General features: G+C 45.1%; 1 protein-coding gene across 3 annotated transcripts in view; it reads right to left on the bottom strand.

The window, feature by feature from the left end:
* The window catches only part of KIAA1328 (KIAA1328 ortholog), a 192,732-nt gene that overhangs the window by 1,421 nt on the left and 175,285 nt on the right, over positions 1-16,026 (bottom strand). The window lies entirely within an intron of this gene.

Here is a 16,026-nt window from a genome sequence, read left to right as displayed (position 1 = left end):
ACTACCTGAAGGAGTCTCAAAGCGGCTCACAATCTCCATTCCCTTCCTCCCCCACAACAAACACTCTGTGAGGTGAGTGGGGCTGAGAGACTTCAGAGAAGTGTGACTAGCCCAAGGTCACCCAGCAGCTGCATGAGGAGGAGCGGAGACGCGAACCCGGTTCCCCAGATTACGAGTCTACTGCTCTTAACCACTACACCACACTGGCTCTCAGAAGTTTGTCAGTGGTCTCAAATATCACTGCCCAATGGAAAGTTGTTACCCCAATGCTTAACACTTTAAGGCTGCAGAGAAGTGCAAAGACCCACTGAAACTGGCAACAGAAATGGGCAGTAAAAGGCTAGAGAGAGGCACAGCAACGGCTCTGTCCACACTTGCATCTCTTTAAGATTCACCTTTGCATGCGAAACCCCAGAAATGACTTCTACTCCATCCTTTGCCCACCTGCTGCAACTTCCACCAGTGGCAGTCACAGAATATAGCAATGGTGGCATCATCTCCTCATGCAATTCCGTCAAGCACAAATAGTAGTCTGGACCATAGCTCTCAACTTTCCCCCTTTTTTGCGGGAAATTCCCTTATTCCAGCGCCGTTTCCCACTGCAAAAAAGGGAAGGTTGACAGCTATGGCTGTTTCCCAATGCAAGAAAAACAAGGTTGACAGCTATGGTCTGGATGTATCCTTCCAACTGAGGATTAGTTGGGGGGGGGGTGGGGAGAGAAGAGAAAAAGTCACGCGCAGGCCAAGCTAACACGCCATGCCTGTGTTTCAGCTGCAAGCCAACTTGGAGTTAATTTCTGCTGTAAGTTTATCTAAGTTTTACAGCATTTCTGCTATCGGGAAAATTAAATGATTTGGCAGATTACAAGAGCAGCAAATGCAGCAAAGATTATTTAAAAGACCAGGCATTGGAAATCAGTCTATTTGACACCAGGGCTCTATATGCAAGAAAGCAAACTCGCTCCGCTCAAATGGCCTTATCTGATGGAGAGACCTCTCCTTTTGGCTATTTAGTGGTTAATCCCCCGATAATACAGTTTGTCCTGGCCTGTTGAGGTGCCATCAGACAGCATCTGGCTGCAGGCTACGGGAGCTCAGATCGCAGGGCTTGAACCTCACTGAGCCAATTTCCTCCATGCTTATTTCTAAGGAAATATTTTTAAAGGGAAACTGCCAACATGCTCTGGTTCCAAAATGGATCTCCCTCACAATGAAACTGACCATATATTGAATACAGCAGCTGCTACTGCAGTTAGCACTGTGGTTTTGAAAGGGACCAAGTTGTGAATTTTCTAGCCCAAGCCTTTGATTTAGAACAGGGTACCTGCTCCTAAAATCCTGGGTGGCAGCACTTTCTGAAGAAAGCAAGCTTGCTCCTTCAACTATGTGACACCCCTTCAGATATCTGAAGATGGCTCTCATGTCACTTCTCAGGAGGCGGCAGTTAAGTTAAGTTGCCACCCAGCATGGCACGATAGCTCATGGGGGGGGGGGGGTTTAAACCTTGGGTGGTCTGCAATTGCAAGCTACAGTTCATGAGCTACTAAACTTCATTTCAGTTCATGCACTTGAAACCCCCAAAGTGTCAGGAGCAGTTTCCCATTTAAAACCTCACAGGCAGTGCCGTAGGACAGGTGAGGGTGCGCCAAGCACCCCGCACAAACAACAGCTCACCATCACCCCAAATTGGTACTCTTGTGGTTACCTGAGCACTTTCCACATGCTTCCTCGCTGCCAAAATCCACGTTCCCCCCTGTGGTGTCCACAATACTTTTTATTGTGTGGCCGCCGTGAAACTCCCAACTTACACTTTCTCTCTCTTGCACACATGCATTAAACATTTCTCCAGCTCACAAGCAGATTCCTTATGGCGATGGCCTTGCATCAAAGTCAGATAAATAACAGAATTGTAGAGTTGGAAGAGGCCCTAACAGTCATCTAGTCCAGTGTTTTTCAACCTTTTTTGGGCAAAGGCACACTTGTTTCATGAAAAGAATCACGAGGCACACCACCATTAGAAAATGTTAAAAAAATTAACTCTGTGCCTATATTGACTATATATAAAGTAATTCTCTTGAATTTTTCAATTTTTCCCACGGCACACCAGGCAACATCTCGCGGCACACTAGTGTGCCGCGGAACAGTGGTTGAAAAACACTGATCTAGTCCAACCCCCTGCAATGCAGGAACATGCAGCTTATCCGAGACAGAAGGCATGTCCAAAGTCCGTTTCAGGGGCCTAACTTGGCCCCTGAGGCAGTTTATTTCCTGGGGTAAAATCCTAAAAAAACCTCAACAACGTCAATCCTGAAAGAAGCTCAATAACTTTGGGGTAAAATCATAAAAAGGTCAACAACTTCAATCCTAAAAAAGGTCAATAACTCTGGTCAGCCCGTTGGTCGGCCCCCACTTCATCAAATCTGGCCCTCTTTGAAAAAAGTTTGGACACCACTGGGGATTGAACCTGCAACCTTTGTGTTAACAGCACCACACTCTAACCAACAGAGCTATATCTCCTCCCATGGAACTGATGCTCCACTGGGAAGATGGTGTTGGTCCATGGAGCAAGCTTGACACAGCTGCCCCCCCCTCATGTGTGTGAGCCAATTAGATCCTTCCCTCTGCCCTCTTTTGGAAATTGCATTGGCTGGGAGAAATTTTAAAGGATATTTTAAACACCGGCATCTCATACTAAGTTCTGTTACATGTGCAGCAGGCTGGCTGAGGAGATGACGGGAGAGGAAGAGCAGAAGAAGAGGTTTTTAAATACTGGTATGTGTTTCCATGCGCTGCTCTGGTTCGCCAGAAGCGGCTTTGTCATGCTGGCCACGTGACCCGGAAGCTGTACGCCGGCTCCCTCAGCTAGTAACGCAAGATGGGTGCCACAACCCCAGAGTCATCCACGACTGTACCTAATGGTCAGGGGTCCCTTTACCTATACTTTTATGTGTGGGTGGGAAGGAAGTCCGCACAGAAACGCTTCAAGCATTTTTCGACAGCTAACCAGTGGAAAACTGCACAAACTTACTATTACGAAAGTGCAACCAGACGCATCGTTTGTACATTTGTCTGAAACAGCCTTAACTCACAATGAATATATTGATATTTGGGAAATATGACGCTGTATTTTGGATGCATTTCCGTCACTAAGTGTCAGCATAATGTGATGCTTCATGAACACAGTACAATAGTTTTTATATATATATATATATATTTAAAAAACCTATATTTAGCTGCATTATATTTTCGTCTTGCACCACCTGGCTTAAATAATAAAATGATTTTGCTCCAGTATGCAGAAAACGGCACAATTTCAAGCCAATCTGATATTTGGTGGAGTCAGTAAGAATTCTATCACTAGGCAAAAGTAATGAGATTTATTGGCGCCATAAATGCTCCGGCAGTAAGATATATGTATATTTCCTTAAACAAGCAGTGTCAGATATTATTTGATCATCATGTTCAGCGATATCTTTTCATTTACAGTCTCTGAAAATTTATTCTTCAACCATAAATGTCTAGAAAACACACAGCTCTGGTTCTTTGAAAAGGTGATGGCATTTCAACAAAACGTTCGCGCAATATGGCATCGGAGATTAGTAACTGTGGAGGTTTGCTTTTATTTAAGCGCATGTTCCCAATGAAATAAAAAGGTTTATGTCAGAAATTTGAGTGGAAACATAAAAATAAACCTCCAAGTGATTTATTAGTGGTACACGAATTGCCTTTGGATTCAAGCAGGCTTTCCGACTGATATAATGCCGCTTTGTACTTCTAACACACCTTCAGCTCCCAAGTACTTTACAAACATTAATTACAGATAATAAAACGCTTATGATAGTGTGTGCCGGTTTTACAGAGCAGGAAGCCAAAGCTTTGGTTGCTTAAATCACATGTTTCAGTCAACGGGGATGATTCAAAGCCACAGACGTCCCAGTGTGGAAAGTCTGGGAGAGGAAAGAACGTGGCGTGCTCAAAATATGCTTGCTACCTCTTCCACCAAATGAAAATCAGGGCACGGCTGTGAAAGACAGCACCTATCTTGCCACTATCCTCTTTGAGATATTTCATAACTGATGTCTTGCTTCATGAAGAAGAGCACAAGTTTTCCCAACATCAGGATCCAATTGTGACTTGCTATTTCATGGCCCATGAAGCCACCAATACAGTGGTACCTCGCAAGATGAATGCCTCGCTAGACGAAAAACTTGCTAGACAAAAGGGTTTTGTGATTTTTTAGGTGGCCCGCAGAATGAAATTTTCTATGGCCGTGACTCGCAAATCGAGGCATTCGTCTTGCGCGGTACCACTGTAAGCCGAAGCGCAGCTCTCGGAGGGAGCCTGAGGGGATGCAGCTTGAGGGGATGTGGCGGCGGCTGAGGAGGGAGAAGCAGGGCCAAGAGCTGGGAGTCGCTGCTGCTGCTGGTGGTGTGGCCGGGCGCTGCTCCCTCAGGCACAGCTCCGCCACCCTTCCCTCCCTCCCTCTGGCTCCCCCGGACTTTTTTAAATGGACTTTTTTGCCCATAGGAACGCATTAATTAAATTTCAATGCATTCCTATGGGAAACCATGCTTCGCAAGACGAAATTATCGCAAAACGAAACGACTCGTGGAACGAATTAATTTCGTCTTACGAGGCACCACTGTATATCAATTGCCACTATGATTGCATTGGAATTCTGAAAGCCAAGATTCAAGTCTACTCTATGGAATTAACCCCTTCATGCATTAATTAGGCCCAAGCATGCTGCGTAGATGAGGCTGGTCATCCCTTCAGCATGTTTCAACCTGCCTTCTTCTTCTTCACACCAGTGGCTGTGATTCAACCCTTGAGAGCTCTTGTGCTGTGTGTCAAGAAGAGGGGATCAAGATTTAGCTGGGAAAGCAGTGAGTGGTGTCATCGATATTCAGAGCCAGCTCTTGCATTTGACAGGTAAACAGGTTTTTTAAAAAGCCAACTGCACTAGTCACTCATTACTTGCTAAATTCTAGCTCCTCACTAAGGTGATGATTCTGCAGGCAGAGGATCAGGTGACTGAATGCTCCCTCTCACACACACATTTCTCCCTGCACACTGAAAATTAGCATCAAAGGGAAAGTATCCTAACCCAGGCTTCTTTGTGACATGATAATTTTCTATGAGAAAGGATTTAAAAAAAATGTATGGGAAAGCATACTGCTTTACCACCCTTCATCAGAACTGGGCCCCAGCCTCATAGATATCCACATTTTAACCTTGTTCCTCCTCCCGATTTTTTAAATACATAAAATACATGAGCAGAAGTCTAGTGTCCAGATCAAGAGAAGTCATAGTACCACTCTATTCTGCCTTGGTCAGACCACACCTAGAGTCCTGTGTCCAGTTCTGGGCACCACAATATAAGAAGGGTATTGACAAGCTGGAATGTGTGCAGAGGAGAGCAACCAAGATGATCAGGGGTCTGGAAACAAAGCCTTATGATGAACGGTTGAAGGAGCTGGGTATGTTTAGCCTGGAAAACAGGAGACTGAGAGGAGATATGATAACCCTCTTCAAATATCTCAAGGGCTGTCACAGGGGAGAGGGAACAAGCTTTTTTTCTCCTGCTCTGGAGGGTAGGACTCAAACCAATGGCTTCAAGTTACAAGAAAGGAGATTTCGACTAAACATTCAGGGGAAACTTTCTCCCATGAGAGGTGGTGGGCTCTCCTTCCTTGAGCGATTTTAAACTGAGGTTGGATGGCCATCTGTCATGGATGCTTTAGCTGGGATTCATGCATTGCAGGGGTTTGGACTAGATGACCCTTGGGGCGCCTTCCAACTCTTAAAATTTTATGATTCTATTCTATTATAAAATACACGGACAATGACTAGCAAGACTCAATCATGTTTCCCTTTAATGTAAGGCCAGAAGTGAGCCCAGAGAGAGATTCAAAGGCACCAGCTGCACCACCTCCAGGATCTAAACAACAGCCATCTCCACTTTCCCTAAAAAGTTCCAAAGGGAATTCTTCTATCTGTAGAGGCGCCAGTGCAAAATATACGAGGAATCACCAGCTTTATGGTGTTGTGTGCATATTCTTAATATTTGGCAGTGGCAGAGAGAACACAAGAGATGGGGGGGGGACGACGACGACGACAGGCAGTGGAAACAAGAGATGGATATAAAAGTGTTGGGGGAACCCAAATCCAAGTGCTTTCCTTCCCGCAAACAAGATCAATCCTTACGACTCAGTTAAGCACACAGTGCACTATCCCCCCCCTTTAGCTCCCAGCATTAACACCCCATGACACCTGAAGGCTGTTACTGCGCCTCTCCCAATCACTGTTTCGCAGGCTAGACGTATTTTATCGCTCCCCATACATCAACACTTCCTAGCCTGGCGATATCTCCTCTGAGCGGCTGCCTATTTATCATCGCTCCCTTTGGGATTTCAGTGCCCAGAGATGAGGACCAAACTCCCCGAGTGCCCTAGAACAGTCTCGGGAACGCACAACTCTGTTCTCGTTCTCTCTCTCACACACACACACACTTTTCTGGGGCCAAACAGCATCAGATTCTTTTGTGGTTGTACAGCATCACAAACTGATGACCATTTTTAATCTATGGCACCACTGAAGCATAATACATCACAGCCCACTGTAAAACCTGACGTGCAGCTCTCACAGGCTTGCCGCCCGTGGGGTCACTGGCAATAAAACCGAGGCTTGTAACAATGCCACTGGAGACAACCGTCTTTCGCAGGCGCCGGAGAGGGCCGAGGAGGGAAGAGCCAATTTTTCTATTAGCGTTGTGGTCTTGTGAACCTGAAATGGCAGCGTTTGGTGTGGTTACGGGGCAAATGCTTCAACGTGAGAGGCCTTGGCTGAAAAGAGGCTCAGCTCTGCTGGAGCGTTTGGACTAAGGCAGTGAAAGTGATCTGTGCAATAAAGGGATAGTGCAGAAGTTTGCAAAAGAATGAGTGTGCACCACACACTGCTCAGTATTAATAAAGGCCATCACCTGCAGCAGCAGCAGCAGCAGCAGCTTCCAACACCACACTTAAACAAGTTAGCACAAAATCAGATTAAAATGGAAGCACAGGTGACTGGCTCCATTGCTTTGCTAAGCTCAGTCCATCCACACCAACGAACACAGGTGGCACAACGAGGCAATGATTGGATGCGCCAATGAATGATCTCTTCCATAGCACCAGGAGGTAATGACCTGATAACAGGTCCCTCAAGGAAGCTGCTTGATAAGAGGTTCAGGGCTGACAAAAAAGAGCAGTATTTCTCCAATTCTCTCCCACTCTGGCTGGAATGAAAGGGAGAAGGCGTGTGTACTCTTCAACCGCTCACCAAAGTGGTACTTTGAAAGAAGAAGAAGAAGAAGCCCAGATGCAAGTTGACAGAACTACATGAATCAAGACAACAAACTCTTGCTTTGTAAATCTTCCAGCACCGCAGCGATGTTTTCTTTCTGCTTATTAGCATGCACTTTGGAGAGCTCTGGGCACCTCTGGATGGGCATTCAATCCCGTTTACACGGCTGCATTACGGAAACATGCATTTGGCATCAATAATTCAGAAACACTTTGTTTGAAAGTTCAGATTTGGGGAAACACACATGAAGTGCACACTTTTAAAAACAGATTATTTATCCTAATAATAACCAAGTCACTCTATTTTTAGCGTAATTTGAACAAAAGCATGTGATTAGGCAGGTGAAGCTTACACACAGGGAGATATCTAAAACACAATGAGGTTAGAAGCCTCCATGATCGGTTAAACAACCTCAGGATAAGAGGGAAGGCAGGGGATTTAGAGGTAAAAAGGTAAAGGGACCCCTGACCATTATGTCCAGTTGTGTCCGACTTTGGGGTTGTGGCGCTCATCTTGTATTACTGGCCGAGGGAGGCGGCGTACAGCTTCTGGGTCATGTGGCCAGCATGAGAAAGCCGCTTCTGGTGAACCAGAGCAGCACAGGGAAACGCTGTTTATTTTCCAGCCAGAGCGGTACCTATTTATCTACTTGCACTTTGATGTATCCATTCATGCCCCATTTGTTTTAGGTGGAAAGGTTGCAGAAATTGGATGTGTGTCCTTATGTCCTTCAAACGCTCTCTCTCCTACTGTGCAGAGTGTCCTTCCAGGAAGACAATGGTGTGAACTGTTTGCAAATTCCCACCCCCAACTCCCGGGTCTGCGTCTCTTTGCCTCTATATACTTTTGGCTCCTGAATGTGCAGGGATTCCTCTTCTGCTTCCTTTGCCCTGGTTCAGTCCCAGCAACTCTTCTCCATGCCAACTCCTCTCATTATACTTCCCCCAAATTCTTCCCTCTCCTGAGGCATCCTAGCCTTCACTGTCACCTGTTTCCTAGCCCATCCCATCAATTTCCCCCACTATGCCACAGGGCAGGGCCCCCCACACAACCTATTGGCTTAAACATAGCCTAGAAAGGTACAAAAAGCATGCCAAGCTGAGCTCCACGTGCACCTTCTCCATGGCAAAAGATCTAGAAAATAAAAGGAGCCAGCTGGATCAGACCAAAGACTTATCAAATCCAGTATCCAGTTTGCCAGGGCCCAACCAGATGACTCTAGGACCTACAGGCAGGCATCTTTGGGTGTAAGGAACAAATTCAGTGCTTTTAAGAAGGCTCCAGCTATAAATGAAATGTCACGGGATACTGGTGGTGGCCGGGGGGGGTGGCAGCATGTGTCCCCCACCATCCAAACAACTGCAGTACAATTTACAGCGTAAGCTTTTTACTGAACACTCCCTCAACAGAGAGGAATGCAAAACAAGAATAGGATGTTTTGGGGGGGGGGGTCCCCCATGCCACCTTCTTCATAAAGCCTATTATCAGCATTCCCACTGCCCCCCCCCCCCACTTGGGGTGTGTGTGGAATAGGGACACATTTGTGGAATATGCATTGCTTGCTTTGCACCAACATTTCACGTAGGCTCATCCCAAGCTGGAATGAGAAAGATGCAAGCTTCAAACAAGAGGAAAACCCATCAGCAGCCCAACTTCCCAACTGTAAACTTCTTATTTTTTATTAATTTATACTTGTTGTTGTTGTTCAGTCATTCAGTCGTGTCCGACTCTTCGTGACCCCATGGACCAGAGCACGCCAGGCACGCCTATCCTTCACTGCCTCTCGCAGTTTGGCCAAACTCATGTTAGTAGCTTCGAGAACACTGTCCAACCATCTCATCCTCTGTCGTCCCCTTCTCCTTGTGCCCTCCATCTTTCCCAACATCAGGGTCTTATTTTATACTATACTACTACAAAAAAATAAAACATACATTCACATACATTTTCCAATTTTGGCTAACATATCTGTGACTTCCCTCAGACCTTCCACATGGCTTTCAGAATTATATCTTAATATTATACTTCTTTAATCTACCATTGCTTACATTATCATAAATCTCATGCATACTCTAACTACCATACTTACAATAATATTTCTACACATTAACTACAAAGCTTCTTGAAGTCCTATTAGCGTATTCAATTGAAAATGACAGGAAGAATCCAGGAACAGCGAGACCAGAAATTCATCAAAGACTGGTTTAAGTTTACGAACTATTTGAAAGACAATTTGCAGTTGAATCCCAACTGTAAACGTCTATGGTTCTGAAGTTGGAGAGTCAATGGTGCCTGGAGGTAAGTTTTCCAACCCAGCTGCCCCAAAGACCCATTTAATTAGCAAAGAGTGTTAGCTCCACATTTCTGACATATGGAGGCCTCCAAGAAAACATGACTCAAGCCAATCCAAAATGAATGTGACCCTTCCGTGCCCATAGGAAGAGAGAACAAAAGACTGCGAAGGCTGCAGGCCGTGAAATTAAAATGTTCACAGATACAATGAAGTAACAATACCATGTTACGGGAGGGAAGAAACGTCTTGGAGGTTTAAGCGCACAGCAAGAACGAGAGAAATAATTTATGGGATAAACAGAAGGAAAAATGGAAATTTCTTACTGCGGATTTCTATTCCCAGGGGCTCCTGGAGGGCACTCCTGGAACTTCACATCCAGGGCAGGATTCCGGAACAGAAAGCCATGTTTGGTCTGTGCTCTGTTACACCTTTTCTCTGAATGCTGCCTCTGCACATGCCAAGGATCTGATCTCCTACGGCTTGGAAAAGTGAGGACGCCCGCATGGTTGACCAACAGTTTTCCAGTGAGCGGAAACCCCCCTTAAAGGATGGGCTGTAAGCCCCCCAGGTGGAGACTTCCCCAGCATCATGCAGGCTGAACTATGTCCTCTTTAAGCCGGTGTGATAATGAGATAGAAGAAACCTGCCTGGACGTGCCCCCCTCTTTGGAAACAAACAATGCCCCCCAACTTCCAGAAACGCAAAGTCCTATCAAGACAGAAATGGACATCTAAGGTGCACCAATGCTTTTTCTGTGAAGGTGAAGGATTTGGAGAAAATGGCATGAGGGACTACCTCTTGGGACTAATGGAACAGTGAAGTGACTTGGGGGACAAATGAAGGATCCTGCAAGAGAATTGATATTTGAGGCCACCTCATGAGAAGAAATGACTCCCTGGAAAAGACCCTGATGTTGGGGAAGATGGAGGGCACAAGGAGAAGGGGACGACAGAGGACGAGATGGTTGGACAGTGTTCTCAAAGCTACTAATATGAGTTTGGCCAAACTGCGAGAGGCAGTGAAGGATAGGCGTGCCTGGCGTGGTCTGGTCCATGGGGCCACGAAGAGTTGGACACGACTGAATGACTGAACAACAACAGCAAACTGCTTAAAAGCCTGCTTTGGCATTAAGTGATATACAAATTGAGCATAATAATAATAATAATAATAATAATAATAATAATAATAATGCTGGAAGTTGCACCTGATGACCTTCTGGATAAAACGCTGCCTGCATGATACAGTGTTTGTCAGCAAAGCTTTTTAAAAGATGGAATTTGTAGGAATCCAGGATTCCTACAAATTCCATCATTTAAAAAGCTTTGCTGACAAATACTGTATCATGCAGGCAGTGTTTTATTTCCTCAAGTGAGAAGATCTTTGGGCTAATAAATTGCAGTGCCGCTCATAAGTTATGATGCCGCTGAAATGAGATTGACAGGCACACGCGCCGTCTGCAAAATGCATTTACTGTGTCCAACTGCAGGGGAATGGGATTAGAATGCAGCCCCCAACCCTTTGCCCAAAACAGCGGGAGAAGGGCAGGAAGTGAGTTGCAAACGTACACAAAGAGGGAACTCCTGGCAATGTGAGGTGTAGGCAGAACTCATCCTGCTGGAAAATCGCCCGAAAGAGAGTCAGTCTAACAGTGCAAAGGTCATTTCTGACAAGGCATGTTTTTCACACCCTATTGATCCAAGACAGCACATAAGGGGGAAGAAAACACACCGCTGAAATGTGCCCGCGTTCTGTCTGCTACACGTTTAATAAAATCTGCAGGGCTCCGAGCTTATTACATTCTTCAAACTTTTACTCATTTCATCCCAGTGATTTCATTAAGTTAGATGGCGACATCTTTATTAAAAAAATAATCAAAATTGAAATGTTTCAATAAACCCAATTTTGGTTTTAAGTAGTAAAAGACGATTCAATGCAGACGAAGCAAAAAATGAAAGTTTAAAAGTACAATAGCATTAGAGGGTTTGAAAACCTCTTCTTAAAAAAAGGGGGAGAGGAAGAAGACTTTTAAGAAAGCCCCAAAGGAAATAAGGGGCTTTTTGGAGGTTGGTGTTTCTATTCATTGACCCTGCAGAGAAAAAAAAAGAACAAATTTCACACAGGCGCACACCTTAACAAGTTACTCTTGCTAACTATTCTAGGCATGCATGCATCAAAATCTTGCCAGGTTTATAAGACGGAAAGAAGCAAAGGAGCTGGGGAAAAGAACACAGGCAATTCAGCATCAAGCAGAAACCGCAGAAGCAACAGCAGTGCCAAGAAAATACATATTTGTGCAAATAATAAAATCTGTTCCAAATCCACCCAAATAACCAACTTTCAATCCCTTTCCTTTCAGTCTCGGGGGGGAGGGTGTGGACCGGCTTGTGCGGTGTTTTGTATTAAATTAGCAAGCACAAAAAGGCCCCTGTAAAAATACATCAAGCCACCATAATTAATGAGAAGGGGTGAGGAGAGAAGAGAAAAAGAACAACTATGGTACAGTGGATGTAACACGGTATCAGAAACACCCAATTCCAGAGCGGGCATCATGCAGGGGCTGCCAAAATGCAACACACAACTATTGCCTCTCTCTATGTGTTATATGGGGAGGGAGGGAGGGAGGGAGGGAAGGAGACCCAGTTTGCATGTCAAGGTAAACCACAGTTAATGGCTTACTATGAATGCGCAGATAGATCTTGCTTTGGTTCCTGCCCTAGCACGAGTGGGAGCAAAAAATATTTCAGAGAACCGGAACAGCAGCAACCGCCATCTAGTTCAGGGGTGGCCAACTTCCAAGGGACTGCAATCTACTCACAGAATTAAAAACTGGCAGTGATCTACCCCCTTTTGCGGGGTTCAGGTCGAGGTTGTTGAGCTTCTTTAGGAAGGAAAGCTATCCATGTTTTTTGGGGGGGGGTTGGGTCAAAGTTGAGCTTTTTTTTTTTTAGGAGGGAAAGCCCTGTTTGGGGGGCTTCAGGGCAAAGATGCAGAGCTTTTTTTTAGGGGAGCCAAAGCTGCTGAGCTTCTTTGGGGGGAACCAGTGATCTACCACAGACGTCCAGTGATCTACCAGTAGATCACGATCTACCAGTAGATCACGATCTACCTGTTGGACATGCCTGATCTAGTTCATGCCCCCAAAGCCAAGTCTAGACTGCCGGCAGCAAGTGCGAAGCCTACATTTCCTCCAAGGCGACAGAGACTTGGCCTCTCCACGCAGCATAAAGTCTGGCAGAAATGAGGTTGTGAAATGGAGTGTACTATTTAAGATAGCAGGTGGCAGGGCAAACATTTTATGTTCCTCCACACTGAAAGAAAGCTAACCTCTCTACGAACAGAAAGTCATCGCGGCAAAGGAGGCGACTGAAACTCTGCTAGGACAGCAGCAACCAAGGTGGTCCCCTCCAGCTGTTGGATGAGGATGCTCATCATCCCTGACCATTGGCCTGCTGGCTCGGGCTGAAGGGAGCTGGACTCCTGACAACATCTGGCCGACAGCACATTTGCTACCCCTATGCAAGGGCGGGGTGGGGAGGGGGTATACAATGGAGAGCATTCAAAAATGCTGCACCCCACCTCTGTAGTCTGAAGTAGCATGGGCCACTCCATCCCTTCCTAAATTTGCCACCCCATCCTGCAAAACTAGGAGACAGACAAGGTGACTTATGAAACTGAGAGCTGGTTTACATGTTTACTGATGAAACACATGGAATAAGACAGGTATACTTGACTACACTGGGGAGCCAGGACTGACTGCAGTTTTCATTTGAGTGAACATGCACCCTTAGTAGCAATTGCCATCCAATGTTCGACACGACCCGAAATCGCATGGTCTGAGAAACATACTCATTGGGTTAAAGTTTTGAGCAGGGTGTCGGATTTAGGGGGAAATGGATGCATTCAGCTTAAATCAAGAAAGATGATAATGTGATAAATGGTGTGAGTGGGTGTAGAATGATGCATCAAGACAGCAAAAGATAGGAAGGAATGAAAGCATAGGCAGTTTATTTTTCACACTTGGAACATATACAAGGCGACCCACACCATACCATTCAGTCTAAGATTTAAAATGCTAACGTTGTTCTCTGGATTTCAGACATGCTGCTAGAGCTAGGTGAGCATTAAACTGTATTGTCTCAAGAACTCAACTAGATCAAGGGCTTGTCCTGCTGAAACACTTTCCAAATATAAAATGAATGACCAGAATGGGAGAACTATACTTAAAAGTGGATGGTTGGATGCTTGGCATCAGTGCAGGGAAAGCAATTTATGGCTTTTGCAGGGCACTGCAGATGTGCGTTTTGCAACAACTGATGTGCTCATATAACAGCTTAATAATAATATTTTATCCAGGTAAGTGAAGCTTGGAGAGGCAGCACACACGGTCTGCAGTTTCTGCCCCTCTACAATCCTCCAACATGGCCGTTTCATGCACCTTTTATCTTCAGACCTGGAAGTGGAGACAAGGCCCATTTTAGGCCCTTATCAGGGCTCAGTGTAAGAACATGCAAAGTGATATAAGAGGAACTTTGGGCATGGGAAGAGATATGGGGGGCACAATTTAGGGAAAGGGATCAATGTGATTCATAATCTGCTTTAAGAGTCACTGAAGGGGGGTCCCAGAAAAGTAAAAAGCCTGCGACGATTAGAGGTTACGTGCCAAATCGTTTTCCAATGCTGTGTCAAATCATTACAACAAATGCAAAAGGGGAACTCTGCCATTTTATTTTATTTTCAAAGCATTTTATTTTTTGCATTGTACCACACCTTAAGCCAACAGGAACATGGACAGGGGGAGACAATCATGTAAGATGTTTAAACAAAATAGAAAATTCTTTCCAGTAGCACCTTAGAGACCAACTGAGTTTGTTCTTGGTATGAGCTTTCGTGTGCATGCACACGAAAGCTCATACCAAGAACAAACTCAGTTGGTCTCTAAGGTGCTACTGGAAAGAATTTTCTATTTTGTTTCGACTATGGCAGACCAACACGGCTACCCACCTGTAACTGGAACTATGGAAGGCACCACATTGAGCCGCATGAAATGGAAAGAAGAAGTGTGCATGCACACGAAAGCTCATACCAAGAACAAACTCAGTTGGTCTCTAAGGTGCTACTGGAAAGAATTTTCTATTTTGTTTCGACTATGGCAGACCAACACGGCTACCCACCTGTAAATGTAAGATGTTTGTTTTGGACTTGCTCCATTTCTGAGGGGTTAACAAACCACCACAGTTATCAAGAAAGGGAATGCAAATAGCCAGTGAACTTAGCCCTAGAGCTCCTTGCTTCTCTTCACTAAGAAACACCCATCCCTGCTCCTTCCAGCTTGTCCACCATCTTTTTCCCCTATCCATTAATGTTTCTGGGACCATTCTGCTCCCTGACTCTATCCACTGCTCTATAACTCATGCAACGTGCCTTGGTGACACGAATCCTTGATCCCTCCCCAAGCCCTGTAATGAAATCTGAGAAGTTCTGCATTTGATTTTTTTTTTAACCCACCACAGGATTAGATACAATTTGGACCTGGGGAAAGTAGCGTTGGAGAATCTCCGAGCCCGTCATCGAACAATGCAGCTCTTCCAAAGAAGCAGACCTAAAAAGAGTTAAGCCAGCTCTCTAATGTGATTTGCACTTTATTTTCCCCGGCTTATTCTTAGTTTCAAAACCGTAATCAACTTATTGTCACACCACTGAGTGACGGAAACCTTGCCAAACTACTTCAAAAATTGACAAGGTTTCAGTTGCACTCAACAATCCCAGAAGACACATCCACTCATTTTAATATAAAATCCTATCAGAGTCGCATAGCTGAATAACGGAGAAAAAAATTGAAAAAAAGTTTAAAGGACAAGTAGCTGAAAGAGAGCTCTCTCTCTCTCTCTCCCCCCCCCCCCAAACTCTCCTTCCAACCATACACCAGCAAAGTTTGGAAAAAGAGATGATCAAAAAGACTCAACGATCCAATGCTAGATTAATGCAAATATCTGCCTGCAAGCAAGTGTACTATTTGATTAAACTGGCATACATCAAGTACAATTAGAAAGGTTATTTATAACTAAGAAATACATAATTCTGTATTTTAATGAGGGTGACAATTACAGCCGACAGTTGCTAATTAACATTAATCCATTTGCACTGGGAGTCAGGGCGTTCCTGGCAGGATTTCACGTTCTCGGCAATGGACACAATCCGCTGCGCCACAGTCAAGCTGGTAATGGTGGGTGGCCCCTGAGATGAGCAAGTTGTCGTCTTAAAACACAAAAGGCACCTCGCTACACTGTGCCCGATCCATTCCAAAGCCTTCACTGCCCACATGAAACATCATGGCTTCTTTTTGCTGCTGCCTTATCAATGGAGGATGGATTTTCATGCTGGCCGCTCCCTGT

The sequence above is a fragment of the Lacerta agilis genome, chromosome 11 (genome assembly GCF_009819535.1).
Source record: "Lacerta agilis isolate rLacAgi1 chromosome 11, rLacAgi1.pri, whole genome shotgun sequence".
NCBI lineage: Eukaryota > Metazoa > Chordata > Lepidosauria > Squamata > Lacertidae > Lacerta > Lacerta agilis.
This window is presented reverse-complemented; position numbering and strand designations above follow the sequence as displayed.